Here is a 10298-nt window from a genome sequence, read left to right as displayed (position 1 = left end):
TATACATTAAAAGTAAAGCACTATTATTTACCGAACTTCAAATCCCTGATGTAGAAATTATGTACGATTTATTTTATTTTAATGTGTTTTATTTTTTTGAGACGGAGTCTCGCTCTGTCGCCCAGGCTGGAGTGCAGTGGAGCGATCTCAGCTCACTGCAACCTCTGCCTCCCAGGTTCAAGCGATTCTCCTGCCTCAGCCTCCTGAGTAGCTGGGATTACAGGCGCACGCCACCATGCCTGGCTAATTTTTGTATTTTTAGTAGAGACGGGGTGTCACCATGTTGGTCAGGCTTGTCTCAAACTCCTGACTTTGTGATCTGCCCGCCTTGGCCTCCCAAAGTGCTGGGATTGCAGGCGTAAGCCACCGCTCCCGGCCCATGTACGTTTTGTATGTGGGACAGACACCTATGTCATTGGGAGTATATAACAAAAACTAGTGCAGGTGCATCAAAATGTGTCCCTGTTGCAATATTAAGTGAGAAAAGTGTATTCTACAATATTTTGGTTATTTGAATTACATAAACTAAAGTCATAAGCATTTAAAATCCTGTTCTATTATAATGAATTGTTTCATTCTTCATTCTCATTTTGTTTCAATACACTCCATATTCCCATTAGTTGAATCTACTTGGGAAGTTGTCATTTGGGGATTCAAGAGTGAATGAATAATACTTGAAGGGCAAGAAATCTGGACAAGGATATTATCTCATGTTTAAAACAATGTCTTACTGCAATTTTACACAGATAATGGAGAGGTATCATGATTCTTAAAATCCCAATCCCCCAAAGAAGAGTGAATTATAAGTTCTTTAAAAGACCTTTACAACATAGGTTACATAAAATTAGCATTAATATTAGAGTGGCTATGAACATTTACATTGTGTTATAAAATATTGTCTACAACCAAAACCAGTATATCTTTTCTGACATATTTAAGATTCATATGTATATTTGATATGTTTACATGCAAGGTTAGTCTTATTCATGTGCAAAATATCAAGATTCAGATACTTTACAATCTTTATAAGCTCAGTGAAATATATATGCACCCCATATTTCCAAAAACAGAGAAGAAGAAAGGAATGAAAAATAGGCAAAAGGAAAAGAAATAAAGCAAATTGCCCCAAACACAATGATTAGTCATGTCCCTTCCCAAAGCCTTGATGTTTCTTATAGAAGAAAGGTCAATGATTTTTAGTGTATAAGCAAAATTAACAATTATAATTTATCAGAATTCTAAGTGAGTTAGAACACTGCTGAAAATGTTTGACTGGATTTTAGATTCAGAGCAAGTTCTGATTATGGAATATGAGATTTTGGGTGATAAGGGACATCATGATTCAGCTTCCTTATGGCTCAGGGGAATCTGGTACCAAAGGAGAAGAGAGGTCTATATTTCACAATTGTAAATCCAAGATATGCTTGCTCACTTCACATAATGTCTGATCATTCCTGATAATGTAGATATACTTGTATAATGTCCATATGTTTAATTTTGAGCTTTAACAAAAATAATTCTGCTACTTTTGATAACAAACCTATATATATAGAAATTCAGAATATTAAACTAGTAAAATGTTAGAAAAATGTGTTTTGCCATTATTTTGCACGAAATATTGGAAATGTTTTATTGCTGAGTTATCAATTTCTACAGTTATAAAAATAATCACTTAATTAACTTCCTACTAAATATATGTTCCCATTGCAGTGCGTTCTATTTTGCGGGGCAGGAGGGGGAGATTGGCTTTATTTGTATCACTGACACACAAATGGCTACATCTGGAGAAAATTTTGAGACCTACTATATTATCTAGAAAATCTTTGTATACATAAAATGAATTCCAAGCAATTGTAAAAGAATTCTAGTGTTAGAAACACTACTTAAATATGAGTAGTAAAATATAGGGCAAGCTACCAAGAAATATCATTAATAATAAACACTTTTTGGAAGAGAGGGACATTTTTCCAAAAGAAAAAAAAAGTCACTTATGTATTAAATCCAGAAGGTGGCAATCTTGTACTATTCATTGTATTATGTACACTTTTGTCATTTTTCTCTTCTCTCTTCTGTACACACATACACACACACACTTAGATGTACATATACATATTTAGAAGTCTAAACACATAAAACTGCATGCATGCATTTATACAGTGGACACTTGTTCACATGGCAACTTTGTAATATAATGTATATCATTGTCCTATTTTGCCAGGTATATGGAGTTAACAATATATTTTAGTACTTAATTTGGAATATTTTCATAAATATATCAAGAAATAGTTTTTGATGCAAAGTTAGTGCATACATGCATTATTGAATAATCATTTTATGTTTCATCAATTATGCAATACAGTATTAAGGCAAAAATAATTTTGTTATGGAAAATTCATTTTCAAAATTGAAATATAAGATGTAAATGCACCCACAAACTGGTATGTACGATTAAGTATAAGTGAAACATTTCAAAAGCTGAATTAGATACAGATTCTCCCAAACTACTAAGTGGTATAATTGTTCTGGATAGGTTTCTTGCATTAATAACCCAGTCAATAGAAACATTTAATTTCCCAGAATGAAAACCTGATGAAAAAGAAAAAAGTGGTGGTTGGAGGTGGGGGGATTGTGAAAAGAACTGTGAGCCACAGTAATTGACAATAGCAGGATACCTTTAAACTTCAATTTCTGAGGTTTTTCTGAGAAGGAAGAAAAATAAAGTTAAACAGCATCCAGTTCTCTAGCCCTATATAGTAGCATAGACATTTTTAATTACTATTAAATAAATTCAATTATGTTACTTTGAAGTTTAAATGCCACTTCCAACTTTTAGTAATTATTGCAGGTAGAATTGCATGATAATTTTATATATTTAATTAGGTATTTTTTTGGCTATTAGTACAACTTATTTGCCCATGAAGAATTAATGAAAATTAATTTTGATTTAATTTGTCCCAATAAAATAATATAACTTTATTTTAAGCTATTTTCTTTTTATGTAGCATATAAAATTATACTGAATTCTAAATAGCTTGAGCTTGACATAATTTTTAAAAATATGAATTTGATGCCTCATAAATTAGTAAAGATTTACTGTAACAACCAGTATCAAGCTTTTTTAGCCATAAAATATAATGCTATAGCAGAATTTTTAGATAGTAGAATCTATTAATAATATTTGATGATATTTCTTAAACTGTAGTTCATATATAATATATTTGAACTAGTATACAGGTAATTTTTGATCAAGGTGACCCCAATCTTCTTTTTTTCTTAATAAGAAATGTACTCTGGGTATACCTTACTATTAACATGGGAAAGTGAAACAAAACATTATGCCATCATTTTTAAATTTTCACTAAATAATAATGTACACAAGCACTAACTTCAGTACAGTCTCTTTGAAAACTCTGCAGATTTATGTGAACTCTATTATTTGGTAAAATAATGCAACACCTAGATAGATATGCTAAAGAAAAATTTACAAAGGCTATATATATATATATTCATTCAGTATTCTCTCTTTTCATAATTTTTATATAATATTTTTTGTAATAGATGAAGTGTCACTATGCTCCCCTGGCTAGAGTGCGAGTGCAGTGGCTCTTCACAGGTGCCATGATAGTGCACTGCAACTTTGAACTCCTGGGCTCAAGCAATCCTCCTGCCTCAGCCTCCCGAGTAGCTGGGACTCCAGGTGCATGTCACTATGCCCAGCTTTGCAGCATTATTTCTAGATGCAAGGAATTGGAAATAATAGTCAACAATATTGGAGTGATGCTTAGTATGACAAAATGAGATGACAATCCCTTAAGAAGCCATTCAAAATCATAATTTTGAAAAATATTTGAGTGTATAGAAAATACTTGTAATAATCATTCAGTCATAATTTTACAAATGTTTGTTAAACATCCCCATGGGCTGAGCCCCTTACTGAGCTCTGAGTTTGGTGTCTTGCACATTGCTGACACTCAGTAATGTGAAGACCAAAACAGAGTCCTTTAGGCAGTCCTTCAGTTTGGTGTGCATAGAAAAAAAGACATGTAATTTCATTTACACAATAAATTTATTAGTGGGGTGAATTTGGGTGATTGTAATATTTTCATTTACAGAAACTTTCAAGTCTCAATAATAGGCATATATTAATTAATGTGATAAACATAAGAAAATAAATATAGACATACATACAGACAGGCAGACACACACACACACACACACACACAGTGCTTATACCTTAAGCCACAGATTTTATCAGAGTTTAGATTCCAAACAAGGAAAGTAAATAATCCTCCTATATCAACTGTAGAGCTATAACACTAAAAGTCAAACATCATTAACAAAATAGACACAAGCCCTACTACCAAATTGCTCTCATGATGTTAGAAAAAAATTATATTACAAAAAACCCACACATAAAAAAACAAAAAAAACCCCTAAACCCAGAAATCCTGTTACTCATGTAGTTCTTACTGCTTTTTATTTGAATTGTTATTTTTCTTGATAACTTTCTCCTCTCTGAATCGGCACTGATATGTTCTTTATTAATATTTTCATTTCCTTCCCCATTAAACTCTTTGCTGTATTAGGCTCTAAAAATATTTTATATCTAGTTTGAATGAATACAGACAATTTTATATCACCTCTTACAGTATCATCTGTGTTAAATCATATAATATTTGCAAAACTTATTTGGCAAGGGATTTTATTAGAACAATGGCACACAAACCAGCATAAAGCAGTGTTTATTTACAATGTTATGTGATTTTTTAAAATTTAAAATCAATTTGCTAAATATCATGACATCCACATAATGTGAATGTTGCTGTTTAGGTTAATTCATTTTTTCCTTTAAACTTCTTAATATCTTAACTTTTTTTCTATTCAGAACTCACCTTATTGCTTCTAGAATAATGCAAAAGTATGTTAGATAACTTTTTACACAATTTCCAATGTAGCTTTCATATTCAAGTTTTAAAACTGATTATGTAGTAACAACTTTTGATGTACTCTGTTGGAATGTCAAATCCAGGTCCATCTGAATCGAAGATTTAAAAAAAAATAAATCTGAGGATCACAAGTTCAGAAACTTAGAACCGTATTTAGAAATTGCAAAGCATCTTTATTTAGCCACGATTTCTGCTGCTTTCAGATCAGTAGATGAGTAATACTAGTATGCAACTGAAATTCTGTGCATGGGGTGTTCTGAAAACCACGACATCTCACTTAGAGAAGGAATGGCTCATGATTTCTCAATCAGATGTTGCTACCAATTGTACTGGTACACCATCTAAAAAATAAATGCTTCTTGCCATTGCTACTCTCTATTAGTATTATTGCTTTTATATTATTATTATTATTATTGCTGTTATTGTTCATATATTTACAACCTGTGCTGATGGGACTCTGCTAGTCCTGGCACACACATGTTCATGATCTTCATGGAAACGGCTATACAGAGGAGAAATAGATGCTAAAAACATTTGGGCTTGCATGGTACCCAGAAATCAATTGGTAGATATATAATAATGAAGAGATATTTGCACACATTCAATACATATACATTTTAGAAGGTATACAAATTCACAAAGAAGTCACTCTTCATTTTGATATACTTCACAATACACATAATTACCCATGGTGTATGCTGGCTGCAATGATTAATTTTATAATTGCGATTATTAGCTCTCATGAAAACAAGACCTTCTCACAATGTCATAATAATAAGTCTTAAAGAAAGTTCTTCTTTAACCATTCTTCTTAATAAGTCTATGGCACTGTTACTTCAAACTATTTGACTTTTTGTATTTTTTAAAAATACCATTGTCCTCCATTTCCCTTACTCTATCTTAGTATTTATTCATTTATTCATGTATTTAACAAATATTTTTGTGTGTCTATGTGTGACAGACCACCTTCTGGCAAAGATAATATAGCTATGAACAAAATATATAAAAGCCCTAGCTTTCAGAAAGATTTAACTGGGGCAAGACAAAGAAAGAAAATGAACAAGGTATACAACACTTATAATGTGGGTACAGGGGAGGAAGATCATAAAAATGGAAAGATGGATTCAAAAGGAATGGAGGTCAGGGGACTGATCTGTGAAAATGTGATATTCCTACAGAAACCTGAAGGAGGTGAGAGAGTGAACCTTGTCAAAGATACTGGGAGAAGGATATTCTTGGGAGAAGGAACAGAGAGCGCAAAGGTATCACAGTTTATTGTTTCTCCAACAAGAACTTCAAAGTAATAAATATGTTCAAAGTAAAATATATAGCAATACAGCTTTATTTACATAAACTATAATCTGAAAAGCCAAAGCAATTATCTAGATTATTAACACATTAATATCCCTATAGGTTGATTAGATGGGTTTTGCTAAAGTAACCTGGGAGAACATAATACATTTTAATGTTACCTTCTGATACGCTAATACTTCATAAAATTAGCAAATGTGTACAGAGAACCTTTGTTTTTCCAGTAATTCTTTTGGGCCTCCAAACTCTCAAGGTAAATAAGTCCCAGGTTTTGCTCCCTGAAGAGTCATTCTTGTAGGAGAGAGAGACACAAGTATAATTCATGGTAATATAATTTAAGTATCACTATGGAAATGTATACAGAATGCTACTGCGAGATGGATAGTTAATTTAGCTTAGAGAAGGATAGAAAGTGCTTCATAAAGAAAGATATGTTCTAGTGTGACCTTGTAAGAGGCTGGACATATTCAACGCCAAGTAAAGCAGAGGTAAGAAAATTCATAAAGCAAACAAACAAGATAATTCAACATAATTGTAACATAACTCTTTTGAGGAGAGTAATTAAAGATACTTTATAGGAATTGATTATTATGAGTTAATGAGTGGTCTTGTTTCCACATCAGCTAATGAAAACAATCATTATAATTAATTATAAAAGCTTATATTGACTGAGTGCTTTGTATGTGCAAATTGAGTTTCATTAATCCTCAGAGCAACTCTGCAAAATGGGCACATTTGTAACTCCATTTTGGAGAACAGAATATTTAAATCAAGTAATCATTTAAAGGTCAAGAGAGTACCTGGTTGAAACAGGAATAAACTACTTGTTCTTTACTATAAGGTCAAATTCTTAAGCTTTGCTTACTATAAGCAGTGGGGAAGGCTCTGAAGGTGACTCACTGAGCTGAAGGACATTATAGATGACTGCGTCCTATTCGTTTTACAAACAAAGAAAATGGAGTAAAATGAATTGGCTCCTTCTCCATATTTACAAATTCAAAGGCAAAACTGGAAAACGACTCTAGTCTCTTTATTTGGTATTTCATATTTGGCAAGATTTTCTAAAATAGTATTGTGCCCATTTGGAAACAGATCTCATCTCCTTCCTTCCTGTCAGCACATTTTCAGAACATATCTGCTTAGTAAATCCTGAATGATTTATTTTTGAAAAAAAAAAAAAATACAGACCAGATTCAAGAAACTTTACCCCAAATCTCTATTTTTGAGACCTTGGATACATTTATCTCTTTGGCAGTGAGTTCTTCATTTTTATAAAATAAAAAGTTGAATCGAATGTAATATCTTATACCTCTCAAAATCAATTGTAAATGCTGCTACTTTTCATTCTTCTAATTGTGCCCTTGGGTATTGCTGAAATGTCAGTTACCATTGAAAATAATATTTTACACTTGTCCAACTGAAAGGATCATGCAAATTTTAACATATTCGCTTTTTTAAAAATAAGATATCTGCAGATTTTGTTATTTTAAAATTCCCTGTACAGTGGAGAAAGCAGCTATTCAAAAGGTTAATTTTAACACTACTCATTCAGTAAGTGGTAAATGGAAATTCAACCACAGTTCTTCTGATTCAATGTCCATTAACTACTCTGCTAAGTTCAGTGGTCTTTTGAATGTAGCACAGTTTTACGACCTATGATGTGACTAAATGAGAAATCAGAGCCATGAAACATGAACAAAAATCAAAAAGAGCAGAATCTGTAATCAATTTGGGAAAGATGTTAAAAGTAAAATAACTACTGATGGAAGGATTTGAAATTGCTTGGAAAAAATGGAAGCCAGCATTTCTTAATCAATCTTGGGATAGTTGGTCACCTGATTTAAAAGGACGACTGATTGACTTCAGAATCTGGAAAGCTGTCGGTGAAATTTAGTCATTAGAGTGTTATTATTTTATTCAAGGTTATTAATTCACCTTTTAACATAACTTTAATGCCTTCTCTTCATTTGTCAGTTATTAGCTTTTGCCCTAGGTTGGATTTTAATTACATTTACTTTCTTTGTCATTAGATGTGATTTGCTGGGTCATTCTGCCACTTCAAAAATCAGTTGATGAGACAGCTGATGATGTACTTAATGAAACTTAGAGATGATTTTGTGTGAAATGATTCTCTCATTGTTATTTCAGTTCAAAATATGTTATAGTTTCTTTCTTGTCATATTCAGGATTAAAAAATTAATATGTGTGTCTGCAAGAAAGAATGTATAGTCTACAACAATATTTTGACTGTGATAATGCCATTCTGCTAAGATAGTTTATTATGGTGAGAGTATTACCACAGAGAAAATCTTTTTTGTCATTGCCACTCAATACTATTGAGAAACCTTTTAACCCAAATAATTAGTGATAGGCAACTTAAGCCAAAGACAATATATACTTTGTCCTATAATTTTTTCTTATAAAAGTTTTTGAGTGTTTATCCAGTTATGAGTTAGATCATTTGATACGTATGTGCATAATACTTATGTACATATAAAACAGTGCTTAGGGATATACCCTTTAGGATTCTTATGACATTTTATGTGTGTATATAAATATAGATATATGTATGGCTGTTTGCAGCATACTAAAAGAAATACCAGTGTAAAAAGTAGTGGAATGTAGCATGAGAACTGAATTGCTTTGTCTAGTGTCACTAGCCACATAAGCATTAGACAACATGGGATAAGATGGCATAGCGATGCAATGAGACAGTGGTGCACGCTCCTGAAGCAAAATATTTGAATTCAATTTCAAACTTTTGTACTTATATAAAAATGAATTGACAGAATTTCTTCTCTTTGTCTTAGTTTCCTAATCTGCAAAATAGGGATTATTTTATAGACTAGGAGATATTTTTACGAAGCTAATACAAACATGAATTTTGATGAAGCTAATACAAACATGAATTTTTTTCCTATGTAGATACATTGCTTATAATATTTCCTGGAAAAAATAATCACTCCCTGAATGTTATCTATTACTGTTATTACTATCACATAGCAACATTTTAAATTTTAATGTCAATTTTTCCTCATAGATTACATGCATAAGTTATAAGCCAAGGTTGCTTGCTAAAATATCTGCAATCTGTAAAGCATTTTTTTCTGATTTGTCTCTGCCTCCAATCTCTAGTCTACCTTGGGATGGTCTTAGGACACAGCTGTAGCACTAATGACCTGGAGGTCAATGACACAGTTCCTATCTCTCTTAATCTGTGAGAGGCACCAAAATGAGGGAGAACTATCATGATCTAAGAATATATCCTTTTTGTATTGTTCAGTAGCAAAACTTTGTAAGGAGCACAATATGGGAATGTGATCATTCAGTTTATGGTAGTAATTATTCAGAGACCAAAGTAGATATTTTTTTCAACAGTTCAGGATTAGTAAACTCTGGTTCTCAGAGTGAGAGATGGATTCTCAGCAACACTCAGTCCTCTGTTTTGTACCTGGATATTGATTCTCATAATGTCATTGATGGACATTAAAATAGTATTCTTTTTTCTCCTTCTTGGCTCTGAGTCAGCTCTTCAAATGACCGTGAATTTATACTGAGCCAGAAGTGCTGAAGAAAGCTTCATTACTGGTGGATAAAGTGCAACACCATCATTCATTTTTTAATTTAGGCTCTGCTTAAAGTGTTGGAGGTTGTAATCAATTACATTAACACATGATGCAATTTGACTCATTTGAGCAATTTTAATCAGGATTTCATCCTCATCATAGTGCTGAGACTGCTGTATTGAAAGAAAATAATGACCTTTTGATTGCAACAAGGGATGTTGTCTTTCATGATTTTGTTGGACCTTTTGGCAGCATTTGATGCAGTTAATCATGACATTTTATTGGCTGGTTTATAGATTTTGGTAGAATTTTCTCAAATAAAATTAAAACCAATTCAAATGTTATCTCTCAGTGATCTATTTAAATGTCTGTTCAGTAAGGTTCTTTGATCTCTACTGTAGGATTCTGTAAGAAAAGACCACCTTGCTTTCCTATTTATATTTTGTACAAATGCACTTTCTTACAGATGAGTATT

General features: G+C 32.1%; 1 long non-coding RNA gene across 1 annotated transcript in view; it reads right to left on the bottom strand.

Moving 5' to 3' along the window:
- Nucleotides 1-2976: 2976 nt before the first annotated feature.
- Nucleotides 2977-10298, bottom strand: part of LOC131383290 (uncharacterized) — a 97934-nt gene continuing 90612 nt past the window's right edge. The window contains exon 4 of the long non-coding RNA XR_009213199.1: nt 2977-3733. This is a non-coding gene — a long non-coding RNA (uncharacterized LOC131383290). The remainder of the gene's footprint in view (nt 3734-10298) is intronic.

This window comes from Hylobates moloch, unplaced genomic scaffold (assembly GCF_009828535.3).
Source record: "Hylobates moloch isolate HMO894 unplaced genomic scaffold, HMol_V3 SCAFFOLD_4, whole genome shotgun sequence".
NCBI classification, from domain to species: Eukaryota; Metazoa; Chordata; class Mammalia; order Primates; family Hylobatidae; genus Hylobates; species Hylobates moloch.
The sequence above is the reverse complement of the archived record's forward strand: the minus strand, read 5'-3'. Positions and strand labels throughout refer to the sequence as shown.